Source organism: Rhamphochromis longiceps, linkage group LG7 (assembly GCF_057381845.1).
Source record: "Rhamphochromis longiceps isolate RC_006_pf linkage group LG7, R_longiceps_female_GT1.1, whole genome shotgun sequence".
Classification (NCBI taxonomy): domain Eukaryota; kingdom Metazoa; phylum Chordata; class Actinopteri; order Cichliformes; family Cichlidae; genus Rhamphochromis; species Rhamphochromis longiceps.
The window spans coordinates 61,668,839-61,679,857 of NC_140563.1; the positions used below are offsets into that span (position 1 = coordinate 61,668,839).

Consider the following 11,019-nt stretch of genomic DNA (forward strand, 5'->3'; position numbering starts at 1 on the left):
TTCTCTGCGTGAGTAGCTTAATGTTGTTCGTGTGTAATTTACGTTGAGTAAGCTAACCACGTTATTACATTAATGCATGTAAGGTGAACTAGCAAACATCATCATAGCTACATGCGGCTGTCTTCTTGTTTGATGGCAGATACTCCCTTCACCCTGGCCAAAAAGGCTAAAAAGACCAAAGAAGAAGTGGAAAACAGTTAAACATGGGAGGTTTTTGGACAAAGTTTGTGTTTTTTCCATTGTTTAAGCACTGCTTCCAGCCAAGAGTGATACCATATATGCCCCATAGCTGCAGAAAAGGCTAACATTGTTATCTTTTTACAAAAAAAACAGCTGAACATGAGAGGTTTTTGGACAAAGTTTGTGTTCTCCATTCTTTAAGCACCGGTTTGAGCACCGTTTAAGCACCGGCACCGTTTCAAAAGTACCGATTTGGCACCGATATCGGATAAAACCTAAACGATACCCATCCCTACCGCTGACTTAATGCATGTTTCCTAATTATATACGTATGAGCCACTAATAGGAGAAAATGAGCACGCAATAAAGTGGACTTGTTAGGGAGAGATTGCCATCAGAGTTAAAACACTCCAACTCAATTTTGATGATAGAAACAGCTAAAAAATGAGCGTCTTGTTGAAACTGATGACAAAATCCTGGTCAGATACAGACAGACACATGCATACAACACACACTACTGCTCAAAGGTTTGTGGTCAGTTTCAAACAGTTGTCTTTTAATTAATAATTTACATTTACTTTTAACATAATATTACATGAAAATGATCATAAATGTTTTCACAGATGTGTGTTTAATGAATCATTTATGTTAAATCACCCATGATGCATTAGGAAATGTCTACACACTTATACATGGGCCCATTTTTAGTAACCATCACTGCTGTGTGGACCGATCACATGGTTATAAACAGGTGAAAATTGACTTCAAACCTTTGAGTTAAAACACTCCAACTCAATTTTTGATGACAGAAACAGCTAAAAAAAATGAGCGTTTTGTTTACACTGATGACAAAATCCTGATCAGATACAGACAGACACATGCATACAACACACACTACTGCTCAAAAGTTTGTGGTCAGATTCAAACATTCTTGTTTTAATTTTAAAATTATATTTGCTTTAACATAATTTTTCACAACGTTTACCAGTAATGTTTTCACAGATGTGTGTTTAATGAATCTTTTATTGGTTAAATCACCCATGATGCATTAGGAAATGTCTACACAGTTATACATGGACCAAATTTTAGTAACACTCACTCCTGTATGGACACATAGAACACATTTGATTTAACCAGATTACAAACAGAAAATTGGATGATCCATCACAAACCTCCATAATTTACTGTTTTTAATCCACACAATGATTTTGGTTTGTGCTGATATCTTTGGAAAAAGATTTCTTGACTGACAAGTTGGGATCTAACATCACAAACTGACATCTGGTGATACGATGTATCAAATAAAAATGGGCCTCAGTAGATGTCATGGTTCCCTTGCCCTCTTTTTCTGGCCTGCTTCTTTCTCTCTCCTCTTTCGGTGTATGCCTGTGTTGTTGTCCGTGTGCTTGTCTTTTTTAGGGGATGCTCCTCCATCTTCCCGTCCCTCAGTCACTTGTGAACAATCAGCTGATTACTCGCCTGCTCCTCACGAGGTCTTCATGCTGGCTTCTAAACAACCAGATCATTGCAGTACCAAGGTAACGTATTATGCCACAGTCATGTCACATTTTCCATCAGTTCTTGCCTTTGCTCACTCTTTGTTTCTGTGCAGACGTTTCAGTGTTACGGATCTCCATGACCTTCTGTGACAGTGTCTGAGTGTGCCTCCAGACAACCTTCCCTACCTCTGCCCCGTCTCCTGGAGCCCACAGTGTTTATCCTGTATTGATAACTATCTGCAAATATACCTGTAAGACTTTACCACAGTGTCTCATCATCATTCTGTTGTTTTCATAACAGTACACTGTAGAAATAATGGACTGTCTAATAGGTATTGAGGTCATAGTGAATGTAGTTTATTAGTGTGTGTCGTAGTATGATTTTGTTGTTTATAGGATTTAAGATTAGAAAATAGAAAATAGTCCTGGGATGGGAACAAAGAACTGGGGTGCAGGGAAGTGGGGCAATTAACCCCCAAACACAGGACAGTAGCAAGATTTACTGAGGGTGAGGGGCAGACAATTGCCAATGTACAGTGGGGCAAAAAAGTATTTAGTCAGCCACCGATTGTGCAAGTTCCCCCACCTAAAATGATGACAGAGGTCAGTAATTTGCACCAGAGGTACACTTCAACTGTGAGAGACAGAATGTGAAAAAAAAAAATCCATGAATCCACATGGTAGGATTTGTAAAGAATTTATTTGTAAATCAGGGTGGAAAATAAGTATTTGGTCAATAACAAAAATACAACTCAATACTTTGTAACATAACCTTTGTTGGCAATAACAGAGGTCAAACGTTTACTATAGGTCTTTACCAGGTTTGCACACACAGTAGCTGGTATTTTGGCCCATTCCTCCATGCAGATCTTCTCGAGAGCAGTGATGTTTTGGGGCTGTCGCCGAGCAACATGGACTTTCAACTCCCGCCACAGATTTTCTATGGGGTTGAGGTCTGGAGACTGGCTAGGCCACTCCAGGACTTTCAAATGCTTCTTACGGAGCCACTCCTTTGTTGCCCGGGCGGTGTGTTTTGGATCATTGTCATGTTGGAAGACCCAGCCTCGTTTCATCTTCAAAGTTCTCACTGATGGAAGGAGGTTTTGGCTCAGAATCTCACGATACATGGCCCCATTCATTCTGTCCTTAACACGGATCAGTCGTCCTGTCCCCTTGGCAGAAAAACAGCCCCATAGCATGATGTTTCCACCCCCATGCTTCACAGTAGGTATGGTGTTCTTGGGATGCAACTCAGTATTCTTCTTCCTCCAAACACGACGAGTTGAGTTTATACCAAAAAGTTCTACTTTGGTTTCATCTGACCACATGACATTCTCCCAATCCTCTGCTGTATCATCCATGTGCTCTCTGGCAAACTTCAGACGGGCCTGGACATGCACTGGCTTCAGCAGCGGAACACGTCTGGCACTGCGGGATTTGATTCCCTGCCGTTGTAGTGTGTTACTGATGGTGACCTTTGTTACTTTGGTCCCAGCTCTCTGCAGGTCATTCACCAGGTCCCCCCGTGTGGTTCTGGGATCTTTGCTCACCGTTCTCATGATCATTTTGACCCCACGGGATGAAATCTTGCGTGGAGCCCCAGATCGAGGGAGATTATCAGTGGTCTTGTATGTCTTCCATTTTCTGATGATTGCTCCCACAGTTGATTTTTTCACACCAAGCTGCTTGCCTATTGTAGATTCACTCTTCCCAGTCTGGTGCAGGTCTACAATACTTTTCCTGGTGTCCTTCGAAAGCTCTTTGGTCTTGGCCATGGCGGAGTTTGGAGTCTGACTGTTTGAGGCTGTGGACAGGTGTCTTTTATACAGATGATGAGTTCAAACAGGTGCCATTCATACAGGTAACGAGTGGGGGACAGAAAAGCTTCTTACAGAAGACGTTACAGGTCTGTGAGAGCCAGAGATCTTCCTTGTTTGAGGTGACCAAATACTTATTTTCCACCCTAATTTACGAATAAATTCTTTACAAATCCTACCATGTGAATTCATGGATTTTTTTTTCACATTCTGTCTCTCACAGTTGAAGTGTACCTCTGGTGCAAATTACTGACCTCTGTCATCATTTTAAGTGGGGGAACTTGCACAATCGGTGGCTGACTAAATACTTTTTTGCCCCACTGTACATTACCTTAAAAGGAGATGGTGTCATGGTCCTGAGTCTGAGGACTCAGTGTTTTGTGTTTCCTTATGCTTTTGTTCATTCCGAGTGTGTATTCTGTTGTTATTTTGCCATTTGTTAGGTTTCTGTTCTTTGCCTGCCTGCTCCCACTTCTCTGTGTTCCCTCTGTCTGTCCATGGTGTTATTGTGTCTGCTCATGAGTCTGCCTGTCAAGTTCAGTGTCCTGTCTGGTTCTCTGTCTGTTAATTTCCTGTTTTATTCTGAAGGTTCATGTCTGATGTGAGTGTGTTCAGTTTACATTTCCCCTGTCCCGTCAGCTCTGATTTCTCCCAGCTGTGTTGCCCTCCTGTCTCTTATCCCCTGATTACTGGTGTGTGTATTTAAGCCCTGTGTGTTCTCCTGCCTGTTGCCGGTTCGTCTGTATTACTCCATGTAAGTCCGCGCTTTTCTGCATTCATCTGTGTCTCTCTGCGTTTTTGTATCCTCCGTCAGTCTGCGTCTCTCTGCCTTTCACCCCGTGTCCTGTGTATTTCTAGTTGCTCTTTAGTTTTCCCAGTTTAGGTTTCCGTTAGTTTGTCTCATTATTCGTTTTCTGTTCCTGCCACTGACACCTTGTAAATAAACTCCACTAATCTTTTCATACACTGCTTGCTCTTGGGTCCTTTTTCCAACTCCACACGGCTCGCCTCGGCAGCCGTGACAGTACGAACCGGCCACTATGGACCCAGCAGCAGTCAACCCGCCCAAGGAGCTCCGGGAGGACATTATGTACTCAGTGGACAAATTAATTAACCTATGGCTGGAGCATGAGGGGAGAGAATTCCGCCAAAGCATAGCTGTTCGGCTACAGCGCTTACTTTCTGGTCTCCCCTGGTTGCTCAGCTCACTTCACCCGCTCACACAGAATTTTGTTCTGAACGAGCTTCATCTTCTCCCCCTTGCTACCACCCACCCTGCAACTCATGCTTCACTCCCCGACCCGACGGAGAGTGTCCTGCCCGGCCCGTCGGTCCAGCCTTCAAATGGGGATCAGCACTCACGCCATCGACGCCCCTCACCACAGTCGGACCCCAGGATATCAGAGCGGCCGACTGAGGTGAGTAGGAAGGATAACAGTTCCAATTCGGACCTTAAGACTTTTTCTTCCGGGATTGTTCGGGGTGTGTCAGTGGGAGCTAATTCGCTAAGCCTACCTACCTTCGTGGTAACCGATAAGATAAGATAAGATAAGATAACCTTTATTAGTCCCACACGTGGGAAATTTGTTTTGTCACAGCAGGAAGTGGACAGTGCAAGAGTTATGAGGCAAAAATTAGAATACAATAAGAATAAATACAGTACACAACTGTACAGAATAGAATAAAATAAAATACTATATACAGTAGAATAAAATAAAATAAATATACAATAAGATAAAAATAGAATACAAATACAAATACTATATACAACTGAGTAAAAATACAACGATGACAGAAAGGATTATTGCACTTAGTATTATTGCATATGTATGGATGTGTGTGCTTGATCAGTTAAAGTCTTTATTATGGAGTCTGACAGCAGTGGGGAGGAAAGACCTGCGAAATCTCTCCGTCCCACACCGTGGGTGCCGCAGTCTCCCACTGAAGGAGCTGCTCAGTGCTGTCACAGTCTGCTGCATGGGGTGGGAGATGTTGTCCATCAGGGATGACAGCTTAGCCGCCGTTCTCCTGTCACTCACCACCTCCACTGGGTCCAGAGGGCATCCTAGAACAGAGCTGGCCCTTCGGATCACCCTGTTCAGTCTCTTCCTGTCCCCAGCAGAGATGCTGCCGCCCCAGCAGACCACGCCATAAAAGATAGCAGAAGCCACAACAGAGTCATAGAATTTCTTCAGGAGTGGGCCCTCCACTCCAAACGACCTGAGTCTCCGCAGCAGGTACAGCCTGCTCTGCCCTTTCCTGTAGAGGGCGTCTGAGTTATGAGTCCAGTCCAGTCTATTGTTCAGATGAACACCAAGGTACCTGTAGCTGTCCACAGCCTCAATGTCCATACCTTGGATGTTCAGTGGTTGCAGTGGAGAATGCTTGTGCCTGCGGAAGTCTACCACCAGTTCCTTGGTTTTACTGGCGTTGATCTGGAGGTAGTTCAGCTGGCACCAGTCCACAAAGTCTTGGGTCAGACCTCTGTACTCCTTGTCGTCCCCATCAGTGATGAGGCCGACTATTGCAGAGTCATCAGAGAACTTCTGCAGGAAGCACTGGGTGGAATTGTGGGAGAAGTCTGCAGTGTAGATGGTGAAGAGGAACGGAGCCAGAACCGTTCCCTGTGGGGCCCCCGTACTGCAGACGACCCTGTCCGACACACAGCCCTGAGTCCTCACATACTGTGGTCGGTCGGTGAGGTAGTCCAGGATCCAGGTAGTGAGGTGATGGTCCACTCCAGAGTTCACCAGCTTGTCCTTTAGAACCGAGGGAAGAATGGTGTTGAAGGCACTGGAGAAATCAAAGAACATGATTCTCACAGTGCTTCCAGCGGTCTCCAGGTGAGCGAGGGAACGATGTAGGAGGTGAATGACGGCATCATCCGCTCCAATGCCAGGCTGGTAGGCAAACTGAAGTGGGTCCAGTGATGAGCTTATTAGGCGCCGAAGCTGAGCCAGGACCAACCGCTCCAGGGTCTTCATCAGGTCTCTCCCAGGTTGGCATTTTTAAGACTTCAGTGAAAGCAAAGGGCTGTTGTTCTTCTGAAACTGTTAAACCCGTGTCAGCCAACCCAGGGTCTGCTAAAACTGTGACATATAACCCAGAGACCATTAACACCAGCTCTGATAATACTAGGACTGTTTATTCATTTGAACCGCGGCCTCAAGCTCAGTTAGCCGCACGGCCTCAAGCTCAGTTAGCCGCACGGCCTCAAGCTCAGTTAGCCGCACGGCCTCAAGCTCAGTTAGCCGCACGGCCTCAAGCTCAGTCTCTAATTCCACCACCGTTGTCATCACAACCACTATGTCAGTCACCCTCAGTTCAGCCTCCTGTTCAGCAGCCACCAGCCCTGCATCCTGTGTCAGTTGTTCCACCTGTAAAACCATACAAGTCAATTCTACCCGGAAGACACTGCTCCTCGCCCATCCACTCCAAGCAGAGAGACAAATCTAACAATACTGTCAACAGTCCTCAAAAGCTGGCCAGTTCTGAGACTGCGACACACTCCAGGGCCTCCCCAGAGGCCGGGGTTCAGCCCCCAGCTGACTCTGGATCCCTGGAGGTCAAGAAGCCAGCTGAGGACTGCACCCAGCTGTCACTGCCTGAGCAGAGTCAACGCTCTGGGCAGCTGAAGTCTGCTATGTGTTTGCCAGAGGTCCCCGCGCCTGCTGGTCCTGTCCTGTGCCTGCCAGAGGCCCGTGTGCCTGCTGGTCCTGTTGCGTTCCTGCCAGAGGCCCGTGTGCCTGCTGGTCCTGTTGCCTTCCTGCCAGAGGCCCGTGTGCCTGCTGGTTCTGTTGCCTTCCTGCCAGAGGTCTCCGCACCTGCTGGTTCTGTTCTATGTGTGCCAGGGGCTCCAGTGCCCACTGGTTCTGAGACTGTTTTTGCTGGGGGGCCCGAGGAGCCCGTCCAGCCATCTGCCTCGTCAGCTGGGGGGCCCGAGGAGCCCGTCCAGCCACCAGCTGCAGTCTCATCACCAGCTGCAGTCTCATCACCAGCTGCAGTCTCATCACCCTCGCCTGCTGCGGCCTCAGAGTCTTCGGCCTCGCCTGGTCCGGTTTCAGCATCTGCTTTGGCTTCATCCTCGTCGCCTGGTCCAGCGTCTGCTTTGGCTTCATCCGGTCCAGCCTCTGCATCCTCGTCTGGTCCAGCCTCTGCATCCTCGTCTGGTCCAGCCTCCGTGTCTTCATCCTCGCCTGGTCCGGCTCCAGCATCCTCATCATCCTCGACTGGTCCAGCTTCTGCTTCAGCGTCCTCATCAGCTTCGTCTGGTCCAGCCTCCGCCTCCGCCTCGTCTGGTCCAGCCTCCGCTTCGCCTGGGTCTGCAGGGGCCACGCAGCCTTCAGGTCCCCTACTACCACCTCTACATCGTCGGTCATCTGCCAGGCCGCTTGTTGGGCATCTCCGCCACCGTGGACGCCCTCCTGAACGCCGCCACTACCTTCCACGTGGCCGGCCTCCGGACTTGTTTCCACGCCGCTGTTGCCGTCCGCACGGTCAGCCCCCAGAGCTGTTTCCACGCCGCTGTTGCCGTCCGCACGGTCGGCCCCCAGAGCTGTCCCCACTGCCGCTGCCTTTCACACGGTCGGCCCCCGGAACTGAACTGTTTTGGCCTCCGGGTCGGCCCCCTGACCTTGTCCGTCTGGGCCTTTTCGGACTGCTTTTCTGCATTCATCTGTGTCTCTCTGCGTTTTTGTATCCTCCGTCAGTCTGCGTCTCTCTGCCTTTCACCCCGTGTCCTGTGGATTTCTAGTTGCTCTTTAGTTTTCCCAGTTTAGGTTTCCGTTAGTTTGTCTCATTATTCGTTTTCTGTTCCTGCCACTGACACCTTGTAAATAAACTCCACTAATCTTTTCATACACTGCTTGCTCTTGGGTCCTTTTTCCAACTCCACACGGCTCGCCTCGGCAGCCGTGACAGTTGGGGGTCAGGGTGTCAGCACCCCAGGCCACTTTACCAGTGTTTTTCCATTGTGGGGGATTTACTGTAGAAATTGGAGACCAGAGACTATAACTGTAGCTGTTGTGTGAAACCCTTCAGATCAGCCTTTAGAGTAGGACTGCACAGGATGCAGTGTGCTGATCTCCAGATGCATCTGTAAGGAAAATGGGTAATAAAAGGATTGTGTGAAATTTGGAAACATCTCTGCGTGATCTCTACCGAGACAAAAAGAATCGGAGAGACCGACGTCTCAACAACACTAAGTAGATATTCCACTAAATCTCATTTGTGATTTATGATAAATGTTACCGTTAATTATTTATATTTCTTTACGCTTCTGATTAATTTAGTAAAACATCTAAACGATTTTTACTGTTGTCAGAAAATAAGACATTTCTAATTCTCTACAGACTTTTGAGCTGTAGTATAGATTGCAATAATAGTGTATGGTTATTGTTGATAGCAGATGAAATAGAAGTATCAGGACAGGGTGTGAATAAAAGTTATGAGTAGTGTTGCTGCAGAGAAAGTTGTTCACTCTGGTGAGGTCTAATGAGTCTAATGGGAGGCTGACCCTTCAGCTTTCCTGTCCCTGTCCTGTTTAACCAGAAATGCTCTCGTCTTTTAACATTAAACTCATAACTTTCCTTTTTGATCAGTCTTACAGCTACAGCTGGATCAGCTGACCCTGTCCCATCCTTTAGTTATGCTGTTATAGGCCACAACTGCTCATTAACTTCCCATCATGCACTGAGCACTTCTGTCTTTTACTCAGTGTGTTAATATATCACTACTGCGTGTCAGTAACGTTGGTCCTCTTCCTCCCATCATGTGTTTTGTCTTGTCCTCGTATGCTCTTGATTTTTTTCTTATTTTGTCTTTTCTGTCATCCCCAACCAGTTGCTCATCCTTGAGCCTCATTCTGCCGAACATTTCTTAAAAGGGTTTTTTCTATCCCACCATCACCAAGTGCTTGCTCATAGGGGATTATTTAATTGTTGGGGTTTTGTCTCTATTATTTTTAAGGTCTTTTATTTATTATATTTAACAATTATTATTTTAAAATGCTGCTACATAAATCAAATGTATTCAAATTAAACTCCCATTCAAACCTAAAGTCGTCTCACCCAATTTGGACGTCCAGCCTAAAAGAATACTACAATATCAACCAGAAATTAGAAGCATAGCCAGCAGCTGTTATATTTAGTTTCTAATTAAATCATTTTGGCTGGTTTAAAAATAAACACTCATAAAAGATTGTTTCATTGTCTGGTTTATTCTTTTTCCATTTATCGATTATCCAAGTCCTTAAAACACACACATGAATAATTCAGTCATAGAAATATTAATGTACTGAGATCCTGAGCTCTTACATGGAGATATAAAACTGTTTTTGTTAAACAATGACCTCTTTATTGCTTGATAGTATAAAATAAAACTTTTTTGTCCATACTTTTAAAAAAACAATGTAATGGCACCAAAGTAACAACTTTCTGTTCAAAAGAGAAGTTTAGTTTTTAGCTTTATGAAAACGGCTGTGCTAGGTATATTGTTGTCACTGTACACTCGCTCAATCATGATCCTTTTCTAATTTAGAGATGTATCCTGTTTAATGGTGCCAATCTGAGGATGTAGCAGTTGTAGCTCCAACTGTCAGAAAAAAGGGCTTTCACATTGCATGAGTTATATGAAACTAGGTAACTGTTGAGTGCAGAGTTGAAAGCTGGTCTGACAGACACCGGTCCTGCAGCAGACAGGCTCACAGTGGGATTGAGAAATAAACACTTCTTTACCAGACTGAAACTGTGAGAAGAACAATAACCTAGTCCCCCACTAACTGTACAAATATAAATGCATTTTTTAATTGTTTATTATCGAGTTCATGTGCCTAAAAACATGTACTGGCGCTCTGTGCATGTACAGCGATGCTGATATAACGCAGGAAGAATTGGACCTTACAGCGTCCGTGGAAGTGCTGTTTGTGTAGGACTCACAAAGCAAACATGTAGGCTACTAGAGAATGAGCTAAAGCAGCTCAAATTAGTTTCAGTGTTTAAACTGTCATTTGTATTTTTTCAAAGCAAAAGCCAATGCTGTCGCCACTGAGTGAGCATCAGCGCACTCTGCAGTTTGTGTGTAGAAGCGAAAAAGCTTACAGCACCTGATATTCCCAGGCGATCTCCAATCCAAGTACTGACCAGGACCGACCCTGCTTAGATTCCGAGATCAGACGAGATCGGGCGTGTTCAGGGTGATATGGCCGTAAGCGAGAGCAATTGCATGTAGAACGCGTTTTGTGGGTGGCAAATGTCACACAGTTTGATATACGCTGTCGTGTTTTACAGCGAAAACATGCAATCCTTCGTTATAAACTGCAGCTTCAACATTGAGCTACAATAATGCTTTTCCCGCAGTAACATCTCAATAATAACACTTGTTAGTTTATTAAAGCACAGTGTTAAAGGGACAGAGAGCATACAGTGTGTTAGGACGATTTGTGACATCTCCTAATGCGTTTTTATGAAGGTACGTCTGTGTATATCAATGATCATTATATAACTAACCTAACAAACTGCTTTTAC

The 11,019-nt window shown here is 45.5% G+C and overlaps 1 pseudogene; it reads right to left on the reverse strand.

Annotated features, from left to right (window-relative positions):
* Positions 1-10,586: 10,586 nt before the first annotated feature.
* LOC146666586 (5S ribosomal RNA) lies at positions 10,587-10,705 on the reverse strand (annotated as a pseudogene).
* Positions 10,706-11,019: the final 314 nt, after the last annotated feature.